This window comes from Notolepis coatsorum (genome assembly GCF_963971535.1).
Source record: "Notolepis coatsorum genome assembly, chromosome: 14".
In the NCBI taxonomy this organism is placed as follows: Eukaryota; Metazoa; Chordata; class Actinopteri; order Aulopiformes; family Paralepididae; genus Notolepis; species Notolepis coatsorum.
In genome coordinates this window covers 9,601,430-9,613,722 of record NC_140178.1, presented here as the reverse complement: position 1 = coordinate 9,613,722, position 12,293 = coordinate 9,601,430, and the positions used below count along the sequence as shown (strand labels likewise).

The 12,293-nt window shown below is 43.3% G+C and overlaps 1 protein-coding gene across 1 annotated transcript in view; it reads right to left on the bottom strand.

The window, feature by feature from the left end:
• rab5c (RAB5C, member RAS oncogene family) overlaps positions 1-11,928 on the bottom strand; it is a 69,034-nt gene extending 57,106 nt beyond the window's left edge. The window contains exon 1 of the mRNA XM_084329711.1: positions 11,817-11,928. The gene's annotated coding sequence lies outside the window, so the exon portion shown is untranslated. The remainder of the gene's footprint in view (positions 1-11,816) is intronic.
• Positions 11,929-12,293: the final 365 nt, after the last annotated feature.

Here is a 12,293-nt window from a genome sequence, read left to right as displayed (position 1 = left end):
TTTGAAGTGATATTCGCACGTGTTTTTGCGGGTCCAGTCCCCACGGTATGTTGACAGAATTCGCAAAACACCTTATCGACTGAAGCATAAAAGTCATTAGGATACTGCTCTGCTCTGAATTTAGGGCTTAGTGGGGAATTTCTTCCGACGTTAACGTTAACGACGCACCGAAGCAGCTAGACCATTTCTCCGTGTTGTGTGTAACACGCAGCGGTCCCCGCCTCCTCCCTCCTTGCAACAAACGTTCCACCCAAAAACGGAATTTCTATTTCATAATGAATTAAATAATTGTATAAAGAATTTTCAATGTTCTGTCATCTAATAATATATTCCATTACCTTTCCTATCTGTATCAAAGTCAAAATGTTGGTATCATAACAACACTACAACATACAAAAGCAGCTTGACAACCGATATCCTTTGCGTTTGATTGATTGAAAACTTTATTAACAGATTGCAGAATGGGTACAATACAGTACAGCTCAATACACACAAGTTAAGGGGATGCAGACCAGAGAAAGACTTTCGTCTTGTTTACATCAGGGTCCCCCATTTTCAATTCATAGTGTGCACACGCACAGTATAATAATGCATGAGATAAATAGTTAATAAACTCTGTGTTACTTGAACAATTTTCACTGTGCTCCTAAATTTCTTTGTGTGCTCCTAAATTTTTATTTAGATTTTATTTATTAACATTTTATTTAGGAGCACATGTGCTCCTTGGGAAAAAGGTTAGCGTAGAGCCCTATATATGGAGACATTAACATTACATTATCAAACATAGGGACGAAGACTGTAAAAAAAAGTGTCAACAATGTTTTATAATCCTTATGTTAATTTTCATCATAAAAATTCAGTGCCCCCGAAATACAAAAAAAAGCCCCCGAAAATCAATTAAGGGGGGCAAAAAAAGCCCTTGAAAAAAAATGTTAATTTCTAACCCTGCCCCATATCAATACAGCCAGTGTAGTTGCCGGTAAAAACAAGGGAAAATACGTTTTTTGAGACAAAACTATACTCGCATAAACTATCCCATTTCTTAAAAAATATTTATATATATATAATTGAATGACTATTAAAATATTCAAAAAAGTATGCCCATCCCTACTAAAGAGTGGAGATACAGCATTTCTGCAGTGCGTCAACAGACTACAACAGTGTATTAGTAATTAACGCCTTGGAATTAGTGGTGCAACAAGCTTCCCCACAGATCTCACTCTACCAGTTACCTAGAAACAAGTGGTGACTTGAAAACGGCTCTAAACTCCAAGGGTGGGGGAATGAGTGTGGTGGTGATGGTAGTAGTAGTGATGGTGGTTATGGTAGTAGTAGTGCTGGTGGTAGGGCTGTCGCGGTATGACATTTTCTCACCGCGGTTGTGTGTGTGGCTAATCACCGCGTTTACCCGCGATCGTGATTAGAAAAAAAATCTAAGGTCGTAGGAGTCCCGAAACTATTTTAAACATGTTTGATAATCTATCCATTTATCCCTCAACGTTCTGAAATGTGATAACAGTAGATTAGGGTGTTGCCTGCTCCTTTAAGAGCAATGCGTTGTGGGATATATGCCCTTCTCCTTACTTAAAACTAACGACATTTGAGCGAACATTTAACGTTAATATAACACTATTTTAACGTTAGTGAATGTGAATGCACAATCCCATACATAGTTAAATAGCACAACTTGTGTCATCATTGTTCATCATTGGGGGAAATTAAGTGCCGCCTCTCCGCCACACTCGGGACCACGCCAACGTAGCTAGCACTAGCCTATACAGTGGCTAACGTCTGGACCACGCCAACGTAGCTAGCGCTAGCCTATACAGTGGCTAACGTCTGGACCACGCCAACGTAGCTAGCGCTAGCCTATACAGTGGCTAACGTCTGGACCACGCCAACGTAGCTAGCGCTAGCCTATACAGTGGCTAACGTCTGGACCACGCCAACGTAGCTAGCGCTAGATACAGTGGCTAACGTTTGGACCACGGCAGAGAGGCAGCACCCAATCTGCGTGTAACGTTAATCACCAACATGAACAATAGAGAGCTGCAAACGGAAATAAACACCCAGTCCTTGAGAACGGTTTCCTGGTTTACTGTCACCACCTTACAGAGGGAATTACCCCGAAGTCCGGCTAGTTATAACAAGCACTTCGGCCCTAGAGTGTACTTCCCTGTACTCTACTGCGGTTCAGATTAATACAGGAAAAGGTATACATTGGGGGCTCGAGTCCGGGATATGAAAATAAATCCTGATTTCATCTGCGAGTTGTAAACTGTATGGAAACGTGAAGTTAGCTCATGCTACTGGAAAACTCGTCATTAAATGAAGTTAAAAATGATGACGCCCCTTTTATTTTACCCGCGGTTGTCGCGGTTGTCTGTTCTACATCCCACGGGTCACCAGACACACCGCGGGATTGCGGTGATGCGGTTATCGCGACAGCCCTAGGTGATGGTAGTAGTAGTAGTGCTGGTGGTGATGGTAGTAGTGGTAATAGTAGTGATGGTGGTGGTGATTGTAGTAGTAGTGATGGTGGTTATGGTAGTAGTAGTGATGGTGGTGGTGATGGTAGTAGTAGTAGTAGGGATGGTGGTGGTGATTGTAGTAGTAGTAGTGATGGTGGTTATGGTAGTAGTAGTGATGGTGGTGGTGATGGTAGTAGTAGTAGTAGTAGGGATGGTGGTGGTGATGGTAGTAGTAGTAGTGATGGTGGTTATGGTAGTAGTAGTTATGGTGGTGGTGATGGTAGTAGTGATGGTGGTGGTGATAGTAGTAGTAGTGATGGTGGTGATAGTAGTAGTAGTGATGGTGATGGTGGTGGTGATGGTAGTAGTGATGGTGGTGATAGTAGTAGTAGTGATGGTGGTGATAGTAGTGATGGTGGTGATAGTAGTAGTAGTGATGGTGGTGATGGTAGTAGTAGTGATGGTGGTGATAGTAGTAGTAGTGATGGTGGTGGTGGTTGTAGTAGTAATGGTGGTGGTAGTAGTAGTAGTGATGGTGGTGGTGGTAGTAGTAGTAGTGATGGTGGTGGTGGTAGTAGTAGTGATGGTGGTGGTAGTAGTAGTAGTAGTAGTAGTGATGGTGGTGGTAGTAGTAGTTGTGATGGTGGTGGTGGTAGTAGTAGTAGTTGTGATGGTGGTGGTGGTGATAGTAGTAGTTAGAGCTGCCGCGATAACCGCATTACCGCGGTATCGCTGTTGCATCACGCTCACCGCAGAGTTAGGCTGAATACCGCGTCACCGCTGTTTTTTATCATAATAATAAAGTTGGCTTGCGGCTTGCGGCTCTGCAGATATACCCTACTCGGTTCCAAGCGACCCTATTGGTCCAGCCTGGCTCTGCGGCTCTGCAGATACCCCCTACTCGACGCCTCTGAACGAAAACAGAACGCCGCCATCTTTACTGCCTCGCTAAGGATGCATTTCATTCAGGATTTGTTTGCGACAGAACCAAGTGCAATAAACAAAAAAGAATGGATTCACTGTGTATTCTGCCTTATTTATTGATGAAACAAAACCGACATCAACCCAATTTACCACCGAGCGGAGAGTTTAGTGTCACAACAAGATCGCTGATGTGTTAAGTTTGTTGTTGTTATCCGATATACACGAGAGGTAACGTTAAACCCGGGTTTGCTTGGTAGAATACACAATGAGAGGTAACGTTAGCTTTGGCAGAATAGACGCAACGAGAGTCTGGTTAATGTTGTTATTGATTGATTGATTGAAACTGTGTTAAACTCTGGCTTGCTGCAAGCCCTCGGACATCTATGCCCACGGAGCTTTCAGTGTACACAAGCGAGCGGCGGCGGCCCCGCCTGCATCCCCATTCCCCAAACGGAGTAGTACCTGGCTGCAGTGGAAAAGGAACGAAGTACCAGGTGCCTAAAGCGGGTCGAGTCGAGTAGGTAATATGCAGTGGAAAAGCGCCATTAGACTAGAGGCAGGCTATAAGAGTAGACTACTAAAAAAAAAAATGCATTCAAACTTTTTTTTTTTTGTGCGCACTGTGCGGTAATTACCGCGGCGGTAGGAAATATTGCGCAAATTCGTGCGGTAAGGAAAATATCAATACCGCGGCAGCTCTAGTAGTAGTAGTGATGGTGGTGGTGGTGATAGTAGTAGTAGTGATGGTGGTGGTGATAGTAGTAGTGATGGTGGTGATGGTAGTAGTAGTGATGGTGGTGGTAGTAGTAGTAGTGATGGTGGTGGTAGTAGTAGTAGTAGTTGTGATTTGATTGATTTGATTTTTATTTAGTACATACAATTTATACAATAGTATAAAAACAAGGGGTACAAGGATAACATGTGAAAGTATGTCGACTTGTTTCCAACATGGTCCCAAGAAGAATACAATAAATCACAAAGAAAGAGTTAAGAAGATAAAATAGATACAACAAGTAGATAAAATAGACAACACAATGTTCTGAAAGAGCCTCATTACAGCATGTCATGTTCCTGTTCTTCAAGAATGGTGGCCAAGCACCCTCTGCAACCTATTGTTGCAGATGTCGCTTCACACCCCTCTTGAAGACAGCAATAGTGGGGGAGTTTTGGATGGCCCTGGGCAGAGAGTTCCACAGCCGGCAGGCTGTAGACAGAAAGCCATTCTGTGAATAGGAACCCTTTCTAGGCTCATAAACTGAGAGCTGTCCAGACCGTAACTGTCGTCCGTGGACCTGGCCACGCAGGACAATACGAGAGCATAAATATCTGGGGGCAGATCCATTTAACATTTTATACATATGTCCCAGTTTCAGAAAGGAGACCCTCTGCTCCACAGGGAGCCATCCCACCTCATTGAAGTGACATGGCTCAATATGGGTTCGAGGTGGCAGATTTAGGTGATGGTGGTGGTAGGGCTGGGCGATATGGCCTAAATATGATATCACGATATTTTCTGACCTTTCGGCGATACACGATACGCATCACGATGTTTTTCTTTTTTCCCCCAAACAATTCATTATGAGGCTTACCAAGACAGTATTTGAGTTTGCAAGCTAACATTAAAGACAAAATAAAATACCCATGCATTTAGCATTTTTATATTATATATTAGATTTAGATTATTGGATTATTAGATTATATATTGCATATATTTAGCAATGAGATTATATGATTTAGATATGAAATATGATGAATTGAAAATGGGGGACCCTGACGTAAACAAGACGAAAGTCTTTCTCTGGTCTGCATCCTCCAGTCCACTGTTGACTGTTGTTGTATTGAGCTGTACTGTATTGTACCCATGCTGCAATCTGTTAATAAGGTTTTCTTTCATTCAGTCGGCAAACAGAATCATTTTGATTGACAGTCGCGTCTGCCAATTACGTCACATCGCTTGCACCCGCCCTGCTGTTCTTAGCACCAATCGGCAAGCGCGTATTCATTTTTTACTTCCGCCATTGGAGAGCTCAATGACAACAACAATGGCAGCGGTAGCTCGCCGCGGCCGACGTTTAGCTTTTAGCTCCGCAGAATGACTAAACGACTGGAGGCATAATGATTTTACTGCAACGGATGTTATAATAAAAGCCTTTCCATACATCTGTCTGATTGAAAACGTTATTAACAGACCGCAGAATGGGCACAACTGAGTCAGCACGGGCTGAGATATGAACGACTAATGATTGCTATATCTAGGTCGACCTCGGTCGTTGCTATGTAAATACGCTGATGTTATTGAAAGTGTAACTATATAACGTTAATGCCACAAAACGAATGCCTTTGTTATCATAAGTAGTAACTTTTGATGCAGTAGTGCGTGTGTGGGGCGGCGCTGTTCAAAAGTGTCAACGTGTGGACCAGATTGACGCGACACAAGCCTCTTGGGCAAAACATCACGATATCCACGATACGTTTAAAAAGTGTATCGTTAATAAACTGTACCCGATATTTATATAATATCGTCATATCGCCCAGCCCTAGGTGGTGGTGGTGATAGTAGTAGTAGTGATGGTGGTGGTAGTAGTAGTAGTAGTAGTAGTGATGGTGGTGGTAGTAGTAGTAGTGATGGTGGTGATGGTAGTTGTGATGGTGGTGATAGTAGTAGTGATGGTGGTGGGCAGGTTCTCAGGATGAGCCTAATCAACAAGTACTAAGGAGGCATCATCAAGCCACCATCACCCAGCAGTTGGGTTTCATCCCAAAGTCTTGGGCCTTGTTCTGCTGCTGGCCCCAGTACCTCTACGGTAGCTCCTGGCTGTCATAAGGGTCACACCCACAAATGTCTGGCAACGCTCAGGAAACCCCCAGGGGCTGAAACGCGTCCGTGATCACTGCTGCTGTGCGTTATATTATATATAAACGTATTATTTGTTAATACTATGCTGCTATTTTATTGTTTACCCTATTCTTATCTGCTAGGCTGAGGAGCCAAAAGAAAAAATAATGTCCTTCCTCTACTGCAAAAAGCCAGGGATGTGACAAATAAAACCTGAAACTTGCATTACATTCTTATCGCAGAGTGCCGGCGACTCCCGCTATTTGAGTACCTCTACTACGCCGGCACCGGCCAGTTAACCCCAGGCTGCATGTGATAATGGTGACACAGCGCCGGCGGGCTTCTATAGACGGAGACACTGGACCAAAACAGTTCCACATTGTTCCATACAGTCTTATCGTCTTAACATCCATCTCTAATGAAGCAGTAGGAAGGCACGTCGTTGACCTTAGGCAGTCGCTCGGAGTGTGATTCACCTTTCAGACCCCGAGTGGTTTCGTACGGAGGGGGCCATTCGGATGGAAAAGCGCCTGGTGATCACGGCGGCTCGGGCAGGAAAGGCGAACAGGATACGGATCACCAGAATGTGACAAGGCCACAGGAGAGACTGAGACACTTCCTTCTTTCACTAGTTCTCTATTTATAAGCGAGAAACTGGATTGTCAAGGATATATGTAAAAAATTATTATATGGAGGTATGTACAGACCAATGTATATATATACGGTAACTGTACAGCATTATTGTGCTAGCATACAGAATTTTATGCAGGTGTATACGTAGGTATATAGAAGAATAAAATAATCCTCACCATGCATTGCACGTGTATGTTAAATAAATTAAATATAAAGTTAACTTTCAACAAAGAGCGTTTTATTATTATACATATATATTGCATGTTGACATCATGGCTCGTCAGATTGAGGTTAAATGGTCTCCGAACGAGCGACGTGCAATAGTTACTTAGTTGTATCTTGTACAACCTAAGGGCCCGCGTCCACCTAGCGCATATTTCTCCGTGAAACATGCTGGGAGTGCGCCGGCAGAGCTGGCTTGACGCGCATCTTGTAGATGACAGAAAGAAATCTACAGCCATGCCGCGGTTTTGCACATATTATAGCATATTTGAATAACTTTATTGTATATTAATTATATATATAGTTATTGCCTGACACCACAGTTCGCCCTTTGCTTTTTATTAGCTTTTTAGTAGTGTATTCGTGTAGTTATTATTATTAGTTTTGTCGCGGATCTCAATGGTCTGTGTGGAGACAGCCAGACAGGCAGGCAGCTCCGGTGTCAGGTTACAAGCAGAGTGGTAGATGACTGGCTGTGATTGGTTGTTTGAATATGCGCTCGGCGCACCGCTCTAGAAAAGTTCAGCCAGTTTCAACTCTCTGGCTTGTGCGGCCGCATAAAGGCGCTGAAAAAAGAAGCCGACGGCAGCGCACTTCCTAGAGGCGGCCGCATGGGGCCGCATGCGCTCCCTCTCCATTGTAATACATTGAAAACAGACGCGTGCGGTCCTAAATATGCGCTAGGTGGACGCGGGCCCTAACAGAGTAGTAAAATGGATAATAGGGTCGTCCCGCTTCCTTAAATCCTCAGTTCACTCTGGTTTCCAGTCGGCTAGTAACTTATTTCTGCTAATCGCTACACCAGTCGCCCGTTACAGCAGAAATCAAGGAAACGTGTGGGGGGGCAAAGCCTTATACTAGGATTTACTTTTAGCAGCTAATAGCCCATGTTGGTGAATCCACAATGTGTAGCTTAGATCTCAATGGCATTAATAGGGTAAGATGCCATTATAATAATAATATATAGGCTATTTTTCCCCCCATCATATGCTGTGAATCTCATAATATGGACTGGATTGTAGGGCTGCACCTCGTAACCCTTTCACTACCACACTACCAAATGGTTAACCCTTTCACTACGACAATACAGAAGGCTAAGCACTGCCATGCGACAAATGGTTAACCCTTTCACAACGACTACAGGGATAACCTTATGTAGTAGTGTGGTAGTGAAAGGGTTCATCTATGAATCAGTCCGTTTGGTCTTAGTGGACCTAGACTTGTTAGACGATTCTGTTTTTTTCCCCGATGTGTTAGGATGTATGCTGAAAAATGATAAGCGCATATCTGATAAGCATTACATTTAAAGAAGTCTTTCTGCGTGACACAATTCTACTGATTTGGCGATTGATTAGTCAACAAAAATCCATGACTATTGGTCGACTTAAGAGGAATTAATTTCGCCGAAAACGGCCATACTGGATTGGAAACAAAACAGGCTGTGCTTTTAGCGTTTGTTGCAACTTCACATTCTTCACAGTGGGTTAGGTTAAGGTTAGTTGCATAGAAACACAAACACTCAGACAGATAGATGGACGTACTACAATTAGCATTGGTAATGAATGAAATACAATGAATCCATATGCACTTATGCTACCTAGGACAAACAAAGCGTTAGGTTAAACACCACCGAGCCAAACTACGCCCACCCACCCCCCTCTCCCATTTGCACTGGGAGTTATTGTTGAGTGATAACAACACTAAGCCTTTAAAACTGTGCTCTTCTCTGCAGAGATAAAGGGGAACGCTGGGCGTTGTTGGTGGCGGGCAGGGTGGGTGTCACCAGCTTAAACAACAAGCGCGCGCCGCACACAGTGTTAATGAAATCAAGCTGCAGGCCTCAAACAACCAACAGGCCACACTACTAGACTAAATAAACAGCAGCAAAAAGGTTTTTAATAATGAATGGAGTAGTACTCTAAAAGGCTGTTACTTTGTTTGTTTTTGATCCACTTTTTCTCCCATTTTCTATATTTTTCTCCCATCCCAATTTCGTATCATCCAATTCAACCCTCCCCTGTCACGAACGCTGTTTCTTGCCTCCCACAAGCCGGCTGCAATGTGGACTAAGTCATACATAGCACAAGTCCCCTCCGGTACTTGAGGTAACAGCAGTCGCATCTTTTCACCTGCGCAGCTCGATCTCTCAGTGGCGAGGAGTAACGCGTGGGAGGCTCACGCTGCCCCCGACACTTCCTGATTCTACTGCGCAGGCGCACCAACCGACCTGTAGGAGTCGCTGTCCACAATGCCCGATCCCCACCCATCAGTTTCCCACCCCCTAATACGGCCAATGTGTAATATTGTGTATTAGTACGGACGACCAGCTAAACTGAAAGCAATGTGGAGCGCTGGGATCGAACAGGCGATCCCAGCGTCTACGCATTCGTGGCGAGCGCCTTGCCCACTACGCCACGTAGCCGCCCAAAGGCTGTTACTTTTATTAAAGCATGACTGGGTAAGAAACCCACATTCTCAAAAACACACTAACATTTACACTACCGTGTTTTTGGCATCGATTCTGGATGTGTCAGATTAGGACAAGGTCCACACGCCATAACATGCCAATAGCTCAGGCAGGTTCGTATAAATTACTTCCGTCTCAAAGGTCTGAGCTCAGCTCCCGTTATAGAGCCATAAACGCACACTTTAAGTGTTTTAACCCCTTCACTACCACACTACATAAGGTTAACCCTTTCACTACCACACTAAAGAAGGTTAACCCTTTCACTACCACACTACAGACTGTAGTAGGGGTGTAACGGTACACAAAAACCACGGTACGTACCTCGGTTTTGAAGTCAAGGTTCGGTACGGTTTTCGGTACAGTGGGGGAAAGTTTGTCTTTCCATGTTCCACTCAGGGGTGATGTGGTGTGCAGTAACTAATTGTACTTGTTGTAGGGCTGTCAACGAATATTCTATATTGAAATGTATTTGTAAAATATTTTTTAAATAATAATAATTATATTATATTGTGGAAAAAAAACAGCCCCCGGTGGGCGGTCGTTAGTGGTTAACATACCGTTGTATTCGTACGGTACGGTACACACTGAAATGGTTCGGTACGGATACGTGTACCTTTACACCCCTAGTGTGTAGTGTGGTAGTGAAAGGTTAACATTCTGTAGTGTGGCAGTGAAAGGTTAAGCTTCTGTAGTGTGGTAGTGAAAGTGTTAAAAGCGAGTCGAGAAAGCAGGCGGTGTAAGTGCACAGACTTTAAATAAAAGTGATGACAGGCTTGACAAGTGATGAGACACTGACAGACTCATGTTGTGTCCAAGGGGACAGGTATGAGGGTCCCCCACAAAGCAGAAGTGAACGACAAACACCAAGACCTAAATACACCATAAACAACAGTGATAGGGGGCGCACCTGCTCAGAGCAAATTGTGCTTTTCATTCAATCCATGGCTTGCCGACTAAGGGGGGAAGTCGGGACTTTCCAAGTAAACTCACCAGTCCTGGGTACGTTAGTCAACTAACTAGCAAGCTATACAGATCGATATCTAGGAAAGAAAGATGGTGGTAAAGTAGACAATGGCAATTAAAAAAGGCCACATAGCCACCACAACTCAGAAGAAGCCAAAATAATATGTCAAAAACATTAAACACTAGCAAGGGTTATGGGTACATACTGTTACAATAACATTATTATCAAAGTGAGTGAGCCAACTATAAGCTCAATTAGCTAGCCAGTTAAATCTGACATGAACACCAAAGCTAAAGTGATGTTGGCGTTGCTGCTAGCTGGCCAATAATAAAACCCACCACAGTCAGAAGAAGGCTCGGTGTTCAGTCGGTGGGATTGTATTTTGTAGTAACGTTAAATTGTTACAACCAACGTTGGCTATGATGTAACGTTGTCCCAATGTACAGTTTCTACGTCAAATGTATATACTCTCTATCTTGGACTATTTTTGTATCACAAACAGTACTGTATTTGTAAATCTGGTATGTCATAAATGTATAGATGTAACAGTACTGTCTATCTGTATGTCATGTATGTCATGATGAATTGAAAATGGGGGACCCTAATGTAAACAAGACGAACGCCTTTCTCTGGTCTGCATCCCCTTAACAATTGTGTGTATTGAGCTTAGCTGTATTGTACCCATTCTGCAATCTGTTAATAAAGTTGTCAATCAATCAAACAATCAAGCTAGCTGACGTTAGCCCAAATGACTGGTGGTAAAGCTAAACGTTAGCTTCAGGGCGAGTAATGTTACCACAGCAGAGTGACGTTACTACACAGTGTTACCGGGGGGGGGCAACAGTTTTAATAAAGCTATTCAAAACAACAAACAAAGCTAACTGGCTAACGTAGAAGCTAACTAGCTATAGCTTAGCTGATGTTAGCCGATGACTGGTAACGTTATTAAACGTTAGCTTGAGAGGCTGAGTAGTAATGTTACCATTATAGCGTTACAGTTACCCAACAACATTTAATTATTATATTATATATCCAAAACAAAGGGACGTAGATTAGAAGCTATAACCTAGCTTTTGGTCAAGAAGCACAACTTTCCATGTCTCGGCCAGGCAGGCGAGCAGTCAGCTGTTTTGACAGTTCATTACTAGCTAACGTTAGTAGCCATTGTTATTTTTTAACAGACATGGGGTAACTAACAGCTCTCATCATCAGTCATATCAAAACAACTTTATACACGTCCCCACTGTTGCTCTTATTAAACTGCCACTTTGACACAAAATGTCCACTTGTTCGACTCACAGTAGTTTGTTCTTCTTCTTCTCGTCGCAGATCCTCGCAGCGGCCGCCTCTCTGCCTTCTTCTCTTCTTCTTCTTCTTCTTCTCGGGGCGCTGCTGGCCTTCCCTTCCGGTTAGTGATGTTTCCGGGAACCTCCCACTTTTTCGTCATCGGGTCATCTGACCAATGATATCAACGAACATCCTTGGCCCATGTGTGTATTGAGCTGTACTGTACTGTACCCATTCTGCAATCTGTTAATAAAGTTTTCAATCAATCAATCACACAATTGTTAAGGGGATGCAGACCAGAGAAAGACTTTCGTCTTCATCATTCAACATCAGGGTCCCCCATTTTCAATTCATCTTAACATATCTGACATACATGACATACAGATAGACAGTACGGCTACATCTATACATTTATGACATATCAGATTTACAAATACAGTACTGTTTGTGATACAAAAAGAGTCTAAGAAAGAGAGTATATACATTTGA